The 18,884-nt window shown below is 33.2% G+C and overlaps 1 long non-coding RNA gene across 1 annotated transcript in view; it reads right to left on the bottom strand.

Moving 5' to 3' along the window:
* The window catches only part of LOC120311864, an 89,565-nt gene extending 80,600 nt beyond the window's left edge, over window positions 1-8,965 (bottom strand). The window contains exons 1-2 of the long non-coding RNA XR_005557749.1: window positions 8,856-8,965; window positions 7,303-7,472 (exon numbers count right to left, since the gene is read on the bottom strand). This is a non-coding gene — a long non-coding RNA (uncharacterized LOC120311864). The remainder of the gene's footprint in view (window positions 1-7,302; window positions 7,473-8,855) is intronic.
* Between the last annotated feature and the right edge of the window lie 9,919 nt (window positions 8,966-18,884).

The raw sequence follows: 18,884 nt of genomic DNA, 5'->3' as shown, positions 1-18,884 counted from the left end.
CAACAACCCAATTTGATCTCATTTGATCTCATACATATATATAATTCAAATATAATTAATCTGGCCATTTCTTAGTCATATATTTAGGTGACTTTTTTACTTCTATTAATATATCTACAAATTGGTGACATGGTTTATCACAGAGGTAGCAGCATCTAGACAGAGATGGCTAATCTTGAAAAAAAAATGAAAATTAATACTTGGGTAGGACATTCCCCAGAAAATCCAGGATTGCAGGTGAAATTGGAAAGTAAAATAATATCCAAAGAAGGCCATGGCATATTTACATATATCTGTGAAGAAAATGATATGAATATGTCCATGTATTCATCATAACAATCAAGCCTAATCTGAAGAAAGCTTTATTTAACCCTTATCCTAACTTTGGGGAGTCTCTAAGCTAAATGAAGCTTCAAGAGTCACATGCATCCCTAGAATTGTATAAATAATGCATTATAGAGACAGGGTACGTTTCAGACCTTTTATCGTATAAGAGAAGTTTATAGTGATACCATTATCCTATTACAGATAGTTCTAAGTTAACAACTACTCATGCATGGCAAGGTGCTTAAAGAAGGGAACATCTGACATAGTCTTATAGCTGCAGCTATTGCAGTTTCCCCTGTGTTGTGTGATTATGATTCAGATGTTTGGCAAGTGCAAGTGCAATTATAATGTTGCAGCATCCTGCAATCATGTGAGCACCATTTGCAACCTTCACTGCTAGTTTCTGATGAGCAAAATCAATGGAGAAGCTGGCAAAAGATTGCAAATGGCAAGCACATGATCGTGGGACATTGTGACCATGTTGGATTCAAGAAGTGACAGCAACTGGGACTGCTGTTGTAAGTTGGCATGGTCTTATGATGGTGTGCTTTATAGCACATTGCTTAGTTAGGAACTTCCCAGTCTCAATTATCACTGGTAAGTGAGGACTATCTGTATATTAAAAGGAAGGGGGCAATGAACTTGTCCAGGCAGTTGCCAGGAGTCAACATTGATTCAAATGCACAAAAAAAGTAGTAAAAGTATGGTGTAATTAGCCTGATATTTCATAATCAGGAAAAAGGAAAGACCAAGCAACTTAGTTATTTGGGGAGTTTGTTTTACAAGTGAGAACACCATATACTTTCACAAAGCAGCTGTGAATTGGTTCTTTTCAGAATGAAACATCCCTAGTTGAGATTATAATTAAGGATGTAATTCTAATATCAGCAATGGATTTTTCTCAGAATGGGAATAGAGACTGCTTGATCCAGTCCTGAATCCTTTACTCTTCTTATTTTTATTTTTATTCTTTCTTCTTATTTTTATTAATGACTTAGATGAGGAAGTAAATGATTCAAATTGGGGTAAATTGCAAAATTGTAAATGACTCAAAATAGAAATAGAAAATAGAAAAATACCGTAGAAAATAGAAATAAAATTCATAATGAATTTGATAAGTTAAAGAAAAAGCTTGAAACTAAAGGTTACAATTTAAAAGAGACAAATAAAAAGTTATGGAAAAAGTTGGGGGGAAATGGTCAAATGTGCAGTTACCAATAGGGATACATGGATTGACAGTAGTAGTTCTGAAAAAAGTGAAACAAGAATTGATTATAAATTAAATAAATTATTGGATGTAATACATCCATTTTATACTGTATTACCACTGCATTTTGTTCAAGTGTCCAAGTCAGGGCATTATCCTTTACAAATATGTTAAACAAATTGGTTCCAAAAGGCAGTGAAAGTTGTCAGCTGAATAGAAATTTAATCCTATAAGAGAGATTCACCTAGGGTGAAAAAAAGACCAAGAAAGAATTTGATAGATTCTCTGAATACCTGAAAATACCTGTCACATAGAAGAAGGCTTGTTCTCTATCATCCCAAAGTACAAGACATAAAATTATGGCTTTACATTACAGAAAGATATCTTTCTGTTGAATGTTAGGAAAAATTTCCTGACAGTAAAAGCAAGTCATAATAGAATCCAGTGAGCTGGAAACCTCCTTCCATTGGATGTGTTGAAGCAAAGGCTGGGGATGTATCTGTTGTGGATCGCTTAATATGGATTCCTGCACAGATCAGAGATTCACTTAAAAGGACCCTTACAATTATATGATTTTATGCAACAGCAGTTGGCAAGTTGCATCACTTTTAAAACTTGCCAATTACATTTCCGTGGAATGGATTATTAACTGTTTGACCACAAAATGAGACCTTCCCAATAGTGAGTTTAATAACATCTGCTCTAAAGCGCTAGGTTGTGCAGTTGCTTGGTAATAATTTAACAGCAGTTTTCTGAACAAAATATTAACTCTATTAATGCCATTCTTTAATTTAAAGTATTTATCATCTCTCACTCTCAGTGGGAAGGAGGTAGCTAATTTCAAGGTTCATATAATGAAATGTTCTCTCATTTCAAAACCTGTTAGGAGTCTTCAGGGCTCAAAGAACTGTTTAACTGATTATATAACCTTTCAGGAATAAGCTGCTAGTAGAGATTTAGTCTAACTGATTAAGAATCACTAAGGCAAAATATGAAATCTAGGTTTGTATGCAATCTGGGGATAATATTACCTAAAAATTATGATCTTGGTACATGGTACAAAAAGTATAAATTACAGGGAATAATAGAGTATTTTGTGTGGATAGAATGCCTATGCGATTTAGCTTAATAGAATATGTAAGAAAACTACCTTTGTTAGTAGGCATTTCACCTAGTTGTTTTGTTCTGTGAGCATTTGAGATAATACTTTTTCAATAAGTCATTCCAGCAAATAATCATGGATGTTAGCCATGACAGGATGGAACAGGTAAATATTGTTTGCCATCCTGTCATGGACTCTCATGGGATTCATGCTTAAGTTGGGAAAACAGTTGGGAGTTTTCACATATATACAGAGATTCTCCTGGATGGAGTGGAGATGAAACTGCAATAGGTTAAGATGCTAGCAGAAAAGGATCTGTGGTTTGAGGAGAAGAAGATCAGCAAGATATTTAGACAGTGAAGGCTACTGAAGAAGTACCACTGAAAGATCACCAAAGACTACCAGCTTCTATATAATGGAAGATGAGGAAAAATGGCACAAATGAGGTCATGTCTATTGGGTGTACAGAGATGGAAAAGGGTATCCAAAGATCAATGTTCCTCAGACACATGGATTTTCCAGCTAGCCTCTTGATTAACTATAAGGGAATTTTAGTACTGCTATTTATACACTACTAATTTATGCACATGAACTTCAGAAGAAGCATTATTTTGCAGACAGGAAAATAATCAATCACTGACTGGCAGAGCAATAACACTGATAGAATTATTTACTATTTATACTACCTTCTAACATTTTTATTACATCCGAGCTGCAGAGAGGAGTGATTTACAAGATTTAGTAATTTGCACATCATCTTGTATAGGTATTGATATTTTTTTCCAAAAGTAGAGTTCATCACTTTGTACTCTATTTGTTGACAAAAACGCAATATCTTATGCAGTTGTAAGCAGTTCAGGTGTTATTTTTAACCTGCATTTGTGTTTTCTATATTACTATGCCTTCCTCATATTATAGTAAAGCCAGTTCCTGAATATTTCCTATCTCTAGAAATGTATGTCATCTTCCAGAATCCTGTTTATAAAAAGATTCAATTGATATCTTCCTTTAATCTTATGTTAATCTTTTAGGAAGTTAGGTGATTATTGAATATATTATTTGTACATTTTCCTATGATTGCTCTGATATTTTTTTTAAAAAATCATTTTTTCTAATATTTCTTTAATCAGTTGATATTTCTATTTGCTTCTCTTTTCTTGCTTGATATTGAAAGTCTGTGTTATAGTGATTGATTGTCTTTGTTTCATTGACTATCTTGATAACTTGTTCTGAAAGTCACTTGGATCTTTTTCTGTCTGAAATTTGGAAAATATATATTGTTTCAGTTTTCACATGTCTTCCCCCTAACTTGTTAGGCACCCTTTCACATAGGTGAAGTACACATGTATCCCTTGCACTGATCTTATATTTTGACTTAATGGTCTCCAAGTCATGTCTTTTTGCTTTTTGGAATACCCAGTTTTTCCATTTTAAAATTTAACTCATATATTTCACAACAATTCATTAACTACTCCACAATTTGGACTTGGAAAAGTTCTTGTTTACTGGATAATACTTTTTTATTTTCTCTTTCCTATGATATAGTCTGTTAGATTCTGATATGGTATATCTGATCATAATCAATGATGTTTTATACATTATTAAGTTGGTATTAGTAACAAACAACAACAAAACTTTATAAAAACATTATTAACTTATCTCCAGCCTTTTGGTATTTTAAGTTCTAAATTTCCTCATTTCTCCAACTTTTGTTTTCAGTCTCCGTTTAGCAGCCTCCCTTGCAATTTACCATAAAATTCATTGGTGTCTTCTACCTACCACAGTATCGATATCACTTTATAACACTAATATTTGCTGCATAGCCATTAATTACAAAATTGTTTGTATCTATATTAGCAATGTTTACTTTGAATATCATTGTTGTTTCATTCTTTCATATAAAGGCCTCTCCCAGAAACCCTCTGAGTCTACACACTCCTCACCCTGCTTTCTTGGTGTAGTGGCCTTATATTTACTATTGTCACAACTTATATTGCAGTGGTACATATGAGAGAGATAGGATCCCCAGAGTCTAAACAACTTACTGGAAAGTGCAAAGAAAAAAACATGATAAATTCTATAGAACCATATTCTAGGTCTGAAATGAGGCATGCAATTAGATAAATCAACCCTCATTTTTGGAGATGGATCAATATCACAAGTTGTTAAATTACTTTTTTAAAAAAAGGAAAACAAAGAAGATGCTTTAAGTAATCATTCAGTGGCAAAGTAAAAAAAAAGTGAAAGAGCTGCTTAAAACACAGTGTTAAGTCCTGGGAGCGGTGGCGAATGAAGAATACACATGTTTCTTGAACAGCTCTTTATTGTGCTTATTTCAAACTCCAACAATGAGCAAAGGCATGCAGGCCTCCTTTTATACGTCCCCATTCCCTGGACAAGATGGCAACATCACTAGGCACTTTTCGCGCCTTGCGCATGCGCACTTCGTCGGCGCCACTCAGTCTGGTCCCAGGCAGCTTTTGCAATTGCCCGAGAACCTTGCAATGTCCCGAGTCTGCATTTGCAGGCTCAGGACACAACACACAGAATCAATTTTAAACAGATATCCAAAAGGGGTTTTAAAAAAAAGATGAAAGGGTATATAAGATTCTTGGAGGATCAATATGTTGATCTGTCCTTAATTTAGAAAAAAATCTGCTAGAAAAAGATTGCAAGTTATATAAAAGCAATATTGATTATATAAAGTAGAAAGGACATAGATATAAATGATAATAAATTACAAATACAAGGGAAAATATTAACTAACCTTATGGATTATGACTATTCTAATTAAAATTGTTATCTATTCTTTAGGACACCCAGATGCCTGAAGTAAAATCACCCTGCTTGACGTTATAGACTGCTCCTTGTAACTGGTTTCCTTTACACGAAAAACTAAAGAGATTTCTTTTTCTTTTTCCAGCCTCAGACTACATATTGTTTCCTCCATGCCTCCCATAATTTAGACTCTCCCATAATTGTAAAATACAAAAAACTTTTTTTTTCTTTAGAAGGGAAGGAGCTGTGGGGAATTCCTTTGGTTTTGTCCTCAGGTCTATGCATCAGAGATAGCTTATTTAAGACAAAAAGACTGGGAAGTATCTGTTAGTTGTGACTGCTGTACCCAGCATCACAACAATACCAAATGCCAAATCCTAGTAGGAAAGGCACATAAGATTTTCATACAACTATAGCTATGGTCACCCAACATCAGCGATCTGATAAGATGCATGTTGTCTATATTATTGTTAATAATTTTATCAGAATTACTATTAATTATTTTACCAGAATTGTTTTTTTTTTTAAAAAAACCAGCAGAATGTAATATTTTGTTCATAAAAACATGAATGCATTACCTTATTTTTAAAATATACATATAAATTTATATTGGGGATTATCTAGTGACGTTTTGGCTCCAAAGAGGAAAATCTAATCTGCCCTAAATATGAGATAGAAGTGAAGATTGAATGTCTGCAGAAGATGTTATTTTTGGGGGAATGTGCCATTCAAACAATGTATATCCATATAAATCTTTACATAAGAATATTGGATATTGTAGTTGAATTTGAGGTTAATAATGTTTTCCCAATTCTGAGTAAGTATTAGTCAAATCTCTAGTTAGAGAATTTTGATTTAAGCCTTACCAGTGTGTATCCAAATGCAAAGAACCTAGACAAGGGGCACAAATTCTATATTGGACAAATATTGTAAACAAACAAAGAAATGAATCATCCATTGCTAAAGAGGGAAAATGCATAAATCACATGTTAAAATTAATGATAAACATCATTTAATATTGAACAGAATGAATAAGAAGATTGTTTGTTGGCTGGGCAATATATATATATATAGACACACAATCTATTCTCTTCAGAATGGAAAATGCAGCCAGGAAATACGAAAATATGTCTCCCTTTTCACTGAGATGTCATTTTTAAATGGCCCACATACAAATGCCTTGTCACTGACATGTCACTGACTGACTCACAAGTTTTGGTAGAAAGTAGATAATCATTTTTTTCACTAATGCGAAAACACAGCTCTTACTGATGGATGCTGAACTAAAAAAGAAATATAGAAACTAATATTGCATATAGTAACTGTAGCAAGATTATTGTACACATAAAGAATAAATATTCACATTAGAGTATTGTATTATAAACTTTATAGAGCTCGCAAAAATAAAAACTTTTTTCTAAAACTAGAAGCCTTATATTGACTTTTTGCTGAAAGAAGAAAAGAGTGACCTAATGATTTGTGGATCTGGGGATTAGAAAGATTTAAAAAAGAATGGTGAAAAAAAGGACAGAAGTCAAAAAATATTTTCTTTATTTTTTCACTTATTTTCTAATTTCCTACCTTTTCCCTTTTTCTTATTTTTCTTTTCATTTTTTATACTTTTATGGTATTGAAAATGTTTAATATTTTTAAAACGGTGTTTACATGACCCTATTTCTTCCATCTGCTATAAAAGATTAAAATATAGTAAAAGTTATTTAGAATTTAGTCATGGTTAAATCCCTTTCTTAATCATGAGCATTAATTACACTAAGCTGACAATTTCTCATAGTTTACAAAACACTGATCATATTATCCCTATGTCTGGTCTGTCCTCTTCTTCATTGATCTTTCTGTTATCTAGTAACAGTATCTAGGAGTGAATTACCTCTTTAGCAGCCAAAACTGCTTAAATCCAACTTAGTTGGCTAGCCATATTCTTTTCCATCTCCCAAATTGCAAAATCAGTTCTCTTTCCTGCCAACATCATGGCCATCTTCATTTTCTATCTCCAAAGCATGAAAAATAGCCTTCCTTCTGCATATCCTCTTGAACAGTCTGAAAGGAACAGCAACAAGTTCAAATGCAAGATTTATGAAATATGCAGTTAATTCTATTGTGACTGAGAAATAATTTCTAGTGCATGAGGTTACCTCTTATCTTTATATTGGATCCAGCACCATGAGGGAATTTAAAATAAGTATAAAATCTAGAAAGGTAATTTTTTTAAAAAAAAAAAATCAAGGAAAAAATTAAATCTAATCATATAGAACGTGCTTTTGGTAACCTCAATTGGATTTTTCCACAGCTGAAAATACAACTGGGTGATACACATTCTTACTGTGACTTGGCAGAATAGACCGTGATCATTAAAGTATGAGTTTGACATGCTTTTTGTTTGTTTTCCCCTGGAAATTTCACTGAGAAATAAACATAGAAAATAACAAGTCACTTAAAACCAATTATCTGATTCACATTTTGACACTAAATCATAATTTGTTTATCCAGGGTTTGTTGAGACACTAAACTATAAATGAAGATTCATAAACTCCACTAACTAGATTTATATAATTTACCAAGACCAAACACTAAAAGTTATATTGTGTATAAATCAATGAATGTGTTTTATAACATTAAATGTCCTGAAAAAAATATTATTTGCTAGAGGATGTCAGCAAGTATAATTTAGACACTTAATTCCCTTTTACAGATTAACATTTTCATGTAATTTATATCTGCATATAAAATTAGTTAATTAATCAGGAGTAAAATCTTTAAATTAGAAAATCAATAAAGGAACACCTGTTCATTTCAATGTAAATCATGTGCAACAACTAATACTTAATATACTGTGTAATATATCTATTGATAAATTACATCTCAAGAGTAATGATAAAAACTCAATTTTGTAATTCAATTATTTTGGGAAAGTATGATTGTCAGTTCATTTAATTTTTATAAATTCACTTTCAGTTAAATAATGTGGCATGTACTAGGTTCTTAAATTGCCACTTGTTTCTTATGTCTAATATGTCCAATGTGTTAAAATACAACAGAGTAGTGTGACTAAACAAGAAAAACATGCATATGCATAAAAAAATGGGCATGATTGCAGTGAAAGGAACACTGCAAATATCTGTTATATCACAGAAGAACACAGCAAATGTCACTATTTGTTTTTTCAGAGAACATATTTCATCAGAGTATACTGAATGTCTTCAAGTGTTCAGCTTTTGATAATTAGTGCATAGGCGTATATTAATTTGTCAAAGAAAGAGTATACTTTATTTTGCTGATTTTTGAGTGGGTTGCTTAATCGTCTGTTTAAAGAAATTACTCTGAAGAGGGTTTGATGACAGAATTTATAATATACTGTATCAGTCAAGATAATATAAGGTAAAAAGCAGCACCTTCCCTTCCAGAGGTGATTTCAATACTTACAGATTCTGTAGCTTCTGAAGCTCTTAGAAGAATTCATTCAGTTATGAGCATCATAAGTCTGATTTACATTGCCAGACATTTGATCCTTATGATCCAGTATTAGCTACTTCTCTTGGCAATAGAACACTATGGCTCAGATACCACTGCTGCTTCTTATAATCTTATGAGCTGGAACATATTTTCCACTCCCACATCTGATAGCCTGCTTTTCTCATTCCAAGTTTGTTTCTAATCACATAAACAACATTTCACCTGAGTGAATAACTGAATAATTTCATCTTTTTTTCAATTTTCTCTAATATACACTGAAGATTATAAAATATGCTGTGGCTAAAGTGTGCAAACTAATCCTGCAAAATTAATGTTGTGGAATTTTTATTAGTCCTGCACACAGAGTGAAAAAGAGCAATTTAATGGTCCTATATAGATTGATTTTAAAATGAGATATAGATGAGAGAGGAGGGAGGGAGGGAGAGAGAGAGAGAGAGATGATATATTTTAAAGCCGATTAATTTTCTTAAGCTTTTTGGAAGGGGTTGAGTTTATTCAGCAGTATAGCAATAGCACTTTGACTTATATACCGCTTCACAGTGCTTTATAGCCCTGTCTAAGTGGTTTACAGAATCAGCACACTTCCCCCAACAATCTAGGTCCTCGTTTTACTTACCTCAGAAGGATGCAAGGCTGAATTAATTTTGAGCCCTTCAGAATTGAATTGCTGAATTGCAGGCATCCGGCAGTCAGCAAAAGTAGCCTGCAGTACTGCATTCTAATCATTGCACCATCGATATGTTTGTTATAAATAACGTATTCATCTAGTTTTGAGTAAACTTTAATAGGACTGAATGATCATTCTGCAGATACTTGGAAATATGTAGACCCCATTGTGGTCCTTGAGATTTACACCTAAATAATATATAGAGCTACCACATATGTATGTGAATGAATATATGGGTGGACTATAGGAGTTGGGCAGCCAATAAATATTGCTGTTGTGCTTTTGTTCAAATCAGCAGATTGAAATGCCTTTTCCAAAGTCAGATTAGACTCAGAAACCTAGTTTAATCACAGTTTCTTTTTAAATTTGGGGTCTTTATTAAAATAGGACACTATTATGTAGACATCCAGAAAGCTCAGATGAGTCAGAAGAGGAACTATAGTCACTTTGTCCCCTGCCAATATATCATAACATGGGACAAGCATAGCTGGCAACATCATTTTTCTGCTTTGTGTTCATGACGAGGCTTCATCTTGTCTCTAGTCCACGAGTAAGTTTGGTTTCAGTCATCATTAGTTACAGTAGCATTAATATTTGCCCCCTTATTATAACAATATCTAGAGGCAATCCAGAGATGTTAAAATCTGTTAGGATTTGTGTTCTATTACCTTGGAAGTGTCTGCAATGAGATAGAATAATGATGGACAACAGAGATAACAAACCTCACGCTTGAATCATTTTCAATTGATTCAAGAATAGGTCGACATCTGCCCCACCAGTTTGTTTAACAGATAGACTTGCTACTGGCAAACTTTAGCATGATGATATTTAATTCATTAATGCAAACATCAAAAATCATTAAGTCTCTCTTTTGCATAAAATATTCATAGTAGAAGAAAGATCAAATTGATTGCCAAACATTCTAATTTTTCAGTTAAAAAGAATAATAAAACCCCTGAAGATTAAATTAACAGCTGCTGAAAAAAACAAAAGAATAAAGTTGCATCTTCTCAATGAAGTTTCTGCAAAATGGGTCCTACCAACCATAAAAAATGTAATATATGCAGCCTTTCTCCTGTGGGGGATGGGAAGGGTTTGTGAGTGTGGGTGTGTCTGCCTAGCCCTTTCCATTGATTTGATCTAAGAACTGAGCTAAACAAGTTAGACTTTTAGCAGTAATACTCACCAAATTACTATGTATGTACTGTATGTACAGTATGTATGTATGTAGTCAATAATTCAGTCAGTGTATATGGTCTCTCACTGACTTTGTATGCCAGATAACATACTTTTTATTCTGTAATTCTGATCTCTTGTATTAATGATTCTAAAAATTATTCTCAGCTTCCTGATGGGTTGTTATTTACAAATATTATTTTATACATAATGGACAAAAAGTTTCCTTACACTTTACATTTGTTCCTTAAAAATTCCCAGAATGATTCTCTTTGTTCGCCATATGCATTGGCTAAATGCACAGCTCAGAGAGATGAGTTATCTGTTTCCCAAATGGCGGAGTCTTAATGTAACAAGGTTGAGGAGCTGAGTGTTCTCATTACACACACTTGCTTTTGATGAGGAGAGAACATAAATACTTAGTAAATTGCTTTTAAATTGCTCTCTAATGAGTTACATGGCAAGTCCCTTTCCATAATACCTCTTCCTTCTTTCTCACTCTTTGCAACACTAATTGCCCAAATAACTGAATTGAAAGTAGTGATTTAAATTGAAAGTAGTGATTTACATTTCTTCAGTTTTTAATGTTAAATATTAACTGTTCTGAGAATTTTTATGAAACAATAGAAAAGTAGATGGCATTAGTAGTATCTTCTGATTATCCAAACTTCTTAAATATTGCTTGTATGTATATGTGTGAGCAAAGGATCTGCATGACAACACTAATGCAAGGGTACAATGAAAGAAGATAGAAATTATTCTGGCAGCTGTGGATTCTGAAATATACATTTATAAAGTCTATTTTCCATTGTAAAGAACTTCTTTTAAAATGTTGTTCCATAATTAACAAAATAATAAAAATGTTATTTAATATAACAGTATTTAACAAACACATTTTAATTCATTTAGAGCAAAAATGTTTTCTCTGAGGCTTACCATGGCAATGTGCTTCCACAGTTTTTCTGCCGAAAGTGGTTTACTTATGAAGACAAATGTCCAGTAATAGAAATGCTCTCTTCTAGTAAAGGCAAAGTGGGCAGCCATGTTGAATAAATAAGTGGACTCTATCATTTCCTAGACAATCATTTAAATCTGTCTTGCCATTTTTTTTTTACTTTTATTGTTTAACTTCCCATCTATTTCCCATCTAAACAGGATCATTCCTACTTAGCATTTTAAGAAACAACCAAGTTTAATTAGTTCTGCCACCTCATGGCCAAATATTGGAGATTTATGAAATTGTAATGGCCCCATTACTGATGGATGGTACTGGAAAATAATGTTTGTGAAGGGTAAGATTTATGAGGAGTGAATTGTTGTAACCAAATATCTTAGGAATTTATCTCAGTACCACGCAGCCTCTGACATATATTCCTGAATATGTAGGAATATATGGGTAAACAAACTAAATTTCAAAGTGCTAGTTGCATAGTTAAATATTTAATATTCATGCAGAATTCATTCATGGGATTTTGGAATACTTTGTTTAGTGGCTAAGGTGTAAGGCTGAGAACTTGGGAAATCTAGTTCAAATCCCCACAAGACTACTAAATGCCTGAAGAATACCAGATACAAATTTGCAGTAACATCCTTAAAGATGAAATGAACAAAAAATATCCTAAAATTGAGGGGGCAAGCTATAAAGAAGTAACAGCACAAAAATATTCAAGAACTGTGTAAAATCTGTAATATGTACAAATATGTTCAAATATACCAAATATTCTGGAAAGGGAATTTAAATTGTCCTAGAAAATATCACTGACAATAAAGCTGTGGAACCTGATGAAATATCACCAAAACTGTTTACAACATTTGAAGATGATCCTGTTAAAATCATATGTACAGTTTATAAGCATCTATGGAACAAACTGTGGCCGAGGACCTAGAGCTAAATTTCCATTTGTGTAGTCTTCACCAACCTATCACAGATAAGGGATTGTTTCCTTGAGAGTAATTGTATAATCTGGTCAGTCCCGTCTCATCTTGGAGAAGTATCTAAGGATTATTATGTTCCACAAAACAAATATAAACATTATGGTGGAGTAAACTTTTAAAAGGAGAGAAGGGAAGTTGAGAACACACATCAATATTTCCATTATTTGCTTGCATGCTTGATTATGTACCAAGTTATGTCTGTTTCCTAGTGACCATATAGATTAATTTTCTCTAGAAAATCTATCCCTAACCTTCTCTTTCGTGTCTCTCAACAATGCAATCATCACCTCTGTAAATGAGTTTATCTATCCACCTTGTTGCTTTTCTCTTTCATTCTACCTTTCCCACCATTAGAGTTTTTCCAGAGAGCTGGGTCTTTGCATAATGTTTGCAAAGTAGGATCATTTGAGCTTGGTCATTTTTTTTTGGAGTGCAAACTCTTGGTTGATTTGTTCAATGATGTTGATTACTTGGCTGCTTACAGTATTCTCAGGAGTCTTTAATTGGGAATAGTTATCATCTAACCAGATTTATAATTTTAATTTGCTAAAAATTTCCATCAACAAAGATAGTAAAAAGGAATTTATTCCCCCCCAAAAAACAAGCATAAACAGTAAAATGTAGGCTATAGACATACAATTTTTATTTCTCATGCTTACTTACATACATAAATACATTTAAAATCTTGTTAGATTGTAAGTATATATTACACATTTCAATATCTTTGCTTGCTGTTTGCTTTGGAAAAAAAGACGTACAAAAGCTGTACAGGATACTTTTCTTTGTTTTGAATGATTTTAATTCCTTACAGTGAGCATGGTTAACAAATTGAATGTATGATCTTATACATTGATGTATAAGTATTGATTTCCATTAGCAATTTGTTTGAAAAGAGGGCAACATCCTATTACAGCATATAAAAAATTAACAAAGTCTATTTAGTCTGTAATTGCCAACATATTCTAGCAATATGTTCATCTATTTGGTGTGAGAAAGGACTTTTGTACATACCTTTTCTTTCAGAGTAACTTTTTCCCCAAAAGACATAGCAATATATTTGATTACCTTTCTTGAATTAAACAGTTTTTCCACTCAAGATCATTTTGCAGTTAGAAATGTTTTGAAAATCTTCGATGAAACTCCTACTACTTCAACACTAGGTTGCTATGCCAACAACTGATGAGTAACATTTTTGTTAAAGCATAGATAATTTTTTAGGATTTCTGTCAGCTATAATGCAGCTTAAACAAAATTCTTCACTACAACCCAAAAAAATGTTTCAAAGGTAGTTGAAGTAGTCACCATCTTAAATTGGAACAACAGGTACAACCAATCATGGACTCAGTCATATATGATCCACATGGGCATTGTCTCTGTAGTAGTGAAGCTGTTTGGAATGTGCCCTATGGGGATGACTGAAGGGAGAACATTGAAACAACTACTGGAAAAAGCCTATCTGTAATTGGAGTAAGTAAGAGAAAACAGTACACATATTTGGCAGATTTGAGCCTTTACATCATGGATGTCAAACTCACCACGTCACATGACGTGACACAATGTACGATGACTTTTTTCGCATTGCTGGAGCTGGGGTGGGCATAGCCTCCACATGATGCAACCAGCCCTCAGGCCAGCAGTTTGACACCCCTGCTCTACATTTCCCTCAGTGGTTGGGAGACCTTTGTCAAGAGACTCAGTTAGTTTTATAATTCTAAATCTCCAATCCATTGCCTAATTATTTCCTTGGCCCTAGCCAAATCCTAGACATTTACCACGTGTCTACCAACAAGATATAAAACTATCCCTTGTCATTATAAAAACCAATTCCATTTTTGAAATTTATTCTCTACCATTAATTGGTGACAGAGATAATATATTATCCCATATGGATCAGATATGACTCTAAATTTAGGCACAAAAATAACATGATACAATAAAACAAACATGAAAGAGCTTGTATAAACTTCCTGGATTCAGTTTCACTTGGGAAATAGTTTGAAGTACTTGATGATTATCAATTCAGACACACTCATAAATTCTCAACCAACTTTTTATGAAAAGAACAGACCTATTAAGTGCACAATCCATAAAGCTAAGCCTACAAGTTGATTCTATGAAAATTTTATTTTAGAGAATATCAATTTTTAACCTGCAACCTTTGAAAAAAATGTTCTCCATCATGCAGAGAATAAAAAAGAAAAGCATAATTTCTAATATCCAGAGCCCTTTCAACTACTATAAATATATCGTTCAAAACAATTTAGCAGTCTTGCCCCTATTTACAGCCAGGTTCTTGCAGGTTTCAAGCATTTGGTAAATAGTATTACCATCTTCATAGAAGTGTGGATGTTTACACTGGTTATGATTTGAAAGTCTGTTCAACAAACTACTTCCTGAGAACCACTAGAGGTCTCCTTGATCTCTTTGGAGAGGTCAAAATTCATTTATTTGTTCAGAATTTATTTTCTCCCACTTTGTTTTATGGAAATGCTAAATCACTAAGAAGTAGTATAGATAAGACTCAAACACACACACACACACACACACACACACACACACTACTTCCCTTTGATACTATAGCCTCACACTAACTTTGGAGCAGCGTTCTTTATTTCAAGAAGGAAGGAAGTGAAGTTCCTTTATCTTAAATAAGCTCCCAGTGATAATCTTCCCTAGATGGGGCAGATTTTCCAGTGAAAACCTTTCTTATGTTTTGTTTCTCTCTAGAAATCGTATTAATTTTTCCTGACAGCAACATAATATAAAAGGGCTTTGGACTTTGTTTTTCTGTGGTTCCCAGATTTCCATGTAAATCAAGATAAACATTATTATAAGAGAGATTTTTTCTAGTCATGTATATGAAGATAAGCTTGATTTCTAGTAACTGTAATAATTTCCCTCTGTTGTTGTTTTTTGGCAATAACATACATGTGGTTTTTCCTTCTTTTCTTTTTTGTTTAATCTATAACACTGAGGTTTTCCTGGTAATCTTTCATCCAATCCCTACTAGAACTTATCTTGCTAATCTTAGTCAAGATTACCCTGTTGTATACATATATACTGCCAATATATTTAGGTTCCTTCCATTCCATTCTCCATAAGGTATTTACAGCTGACCTGGAACTATTTTTACTCCTATTGATATCAAAACAGAACCACACAATGACCTATCAACCTCTTACTATCAGAGGATCAATAAGGCAGATCAATAATTTGACTGTTATGCCATAATAGGACAATCATAGAAGCCCAATGATATATATCAAAATGTCCTCAAAAATCTTACATGCCCAGTATAAAAAGGATGATATCTAATCCTTCCAAAACATTCATTAAATTGACCAATAAACATGAAAAATAATCATTGGATGAATTAATCTCACTTTAAGATCAAAAGAAACTATTAAACATTCTTTAAAGCACATAACCACTGATTTGTCATAATAGAATACTTCAATTCTGTATTCCAAAGCTTTTGCAAATGGCCAATATATATCTTAATAATAATTTCAGCTTTCTATAAATGTAAATGGTAGTCTTAGACTCTTACAAAACATTTCCATAAACAAATAACTTGGGACTGAGAAACTGTTAAGCCATCAGTTCCAGTTTCAGGCAATCAGAATTCTTCTTGCAATAAATAAGTTTAGAAGGAAAAACATTTGTCCTGTTATTAAGGAAACATACATCCTCAATGTTTAGACTGAGATTATACCAAAATTTTGGGTAAACAGGATTTCAGATTAAACATCTACCCCAGAATACATATAGCCCTTATGATGAAAAAAAACCCAGAATACTTAGAAGATTTATATCCTATTGTAATCACAAACTCTTAGCATACTTATAAGTAGGAAGTACCTGGCATGATGCCATTCTGGATGGCAAATAATGCTGAAGACAAAGAACCTCCTCTCTATTCCAGAGAGTCAGCCTATCACAGAGAAACATGATTCTGGGCTTCACACACTCCCCCCAATTTCTTAAAAAGGATGGACAAACAGGTGTCTCTCTGGCCCAACTGGACTAGTTGGGCCAATTCTAATGTGAAGACGCCAGGGCTTTTTTTGTCATAGAACACCCAGAATGGAGTTCCGGTACTTTTTTTGGATGGAACCTTGTAGGGTAGACAAGGCGGGTTGTATGACATGTGTGAGTTCTGGCACCTTTTTTTTTTTTTTTTTTACAAAAAAAGCACTAGAAGACACAATCTTGCAGGAAGTCTGGCACAAGTTATATAAAGTGAATTTCAGGTGAAGATATTTTTTAATTATATCCAAAATTTTTTTGGAGTAAATAAAACAGGGATCAATGATCAATGATAACTTTGAAAATTTAGAAAATGAATTTCACTTTTGTATGGAAATCAAAAATTGGATGAAGACAAAATAGGGGTCTGTCCATAATATAAAGACTTTCTCAGTAATTATACATTTGTTTAAAACATTTAACACCAAACAACACAGGGCTCCCTTAGAATCTAATGATCTGATATATAAACAAAGCCCAGTTTTTCATAAATATTCTGAGATAATCTAGATCCAATTAGAAGCCTATTAGAAGTATTCTCGTTAATGAGGTAATTTACCGAATCTTTATTTGTATCCACAAATTTAGGCTAAGTACTTCAGTAATTATAAGTTAGACCCCAAAACCTCTCTTACACATGATACCAATTTATGTTTAGTTCAGTAACCACCTTTATTTTCAAAGTATCATTTGATTTCCCAGTAAAACAGGTCAGTGACTCTAAAATCAAGTGAAATATACATCAAGCAGACTCTAATAAGCAATTTTAATGCAATAATTAAGGTAACTCTCAGAGTCCTAGAAGAGCAATAGGAACTTCAAGTCCCACATTACTTCAAAGTTCATTAAGGTGGAACTTTTTAAAACTTTTGTCTTCCTGCAACCCAGCCATTTATTAGAAAAACCTCTAACAACTCTCCATATATTGATTGTTTATGTCTAGAACTATTCCTCTCTTTTTCTTCAGCCTTCTCAAAATCTATCATAATATTAGCAGAAATAAAGAACATTCTTAATGAGAGAGCATTGCTTAAAATGCCTGCAGACAGGTACCAGGAAAAGATGCTGAAGCTTCAGAGGCCTGCTGACAAGAGGAGGCAACGAACCTCAGCGCTACATGTGGAAAGATAGCCAAAGGTGTCAATACATTATTCCTGAACCAATGATAAATTGGCTCAGCTGCCAAAACCAGATGACAGCTTGAATCACACAGCTGTACAGGTACTTCTGGAGTAGTTCAAAGAGAACTACTGGGGGAAGCACCCTGGAGAACACATTTGCAATGGTGTAGATAAAATGAGTTATTCTTTAACCTTACTCTTAATAGGCTGATTCCAATCAATCCTTATATCTCAGGAAATGTGTAGAATTTTTAAACTGGCGCCATCATCGGCAATTCATCTAATCTGAGAGAATTTCACCAAAGCCCATCTCTCTAATTGATCTCAAGGGTATTTAATCATATAATTCCATTGGATTTCAGACTGAAAATCTTGTGCCTATAATCGAGTTCCTAAAGAAAATAAATATGGTTAGACCATAAGCAATTTCTGCCCAGCACCCATTTAAAAAAGGCAAATAGTTAAACAGAATGTTATGTCATTACTGTTGAATTTTTCCCCCAAAATTGCTTTGCATGCATAAGATATGAAATTGGGAAGTAATATGTTAGTTGGTCATATACAGATTATTCCTACATCTTTAACCACTTCATAGCCATAGTTAATGGCTATGAAGTGATTAACATGTTAAGCTTACTTTGCAATATGCTAAGCTCACTTTGTTAAGCTTACTTTGCAATATGCTAAGCTCACTTTGATTAATTTTTTAAAAATATATTTTGATATAATAAGTCATGCAAACATAGCTTATTTTATGACTTTATGGTTCATTGTTCTGCAGAAAATGGGTTTGGTAACAAAAAGTTTTGTGAAGTCAGTTTTGGCATTGCATGTAATGAAGGATGACTGTAATACAGTAGCCTTATTGTATTGGTTGTAACTAATAAAATATTGTTTCCTTGTGAGGAAAAACAGATTATATGAATTTGCCCACTGAAAATCTGCTTGGCTGCCAAGTGATTTGTCAGAATAAAGTGATATTTCTGTTGTAATATTGATCCTACTTTACATGAGCTAGTAAGTATATGCATTTGATCTGAGGATGATTTG

Source organism: Crotalus tigris, unplaced genomic scaffold (genome assembly GCF_016545835.1).
Source record: "Crotalus tigris isolate CLP2741 ecotype Arizona unplaced genomic scaffold, ASM1654583v1 scf7180000018371.15429387391:27106975, whole genome shotgun sequence".
In the NCBI taxonomy this organism is placed as follows: domain Eukaryota; kingdom Metazoa; phylum Chordata; class Lepidosauria; order Squamata; family Viperidae; genus Crotalus; species Crotalus tigris.
Note: the sequence above shows the minus strand (reverse complement) of the source record. Positions and strands in the feature narration are given on the sequence as shown.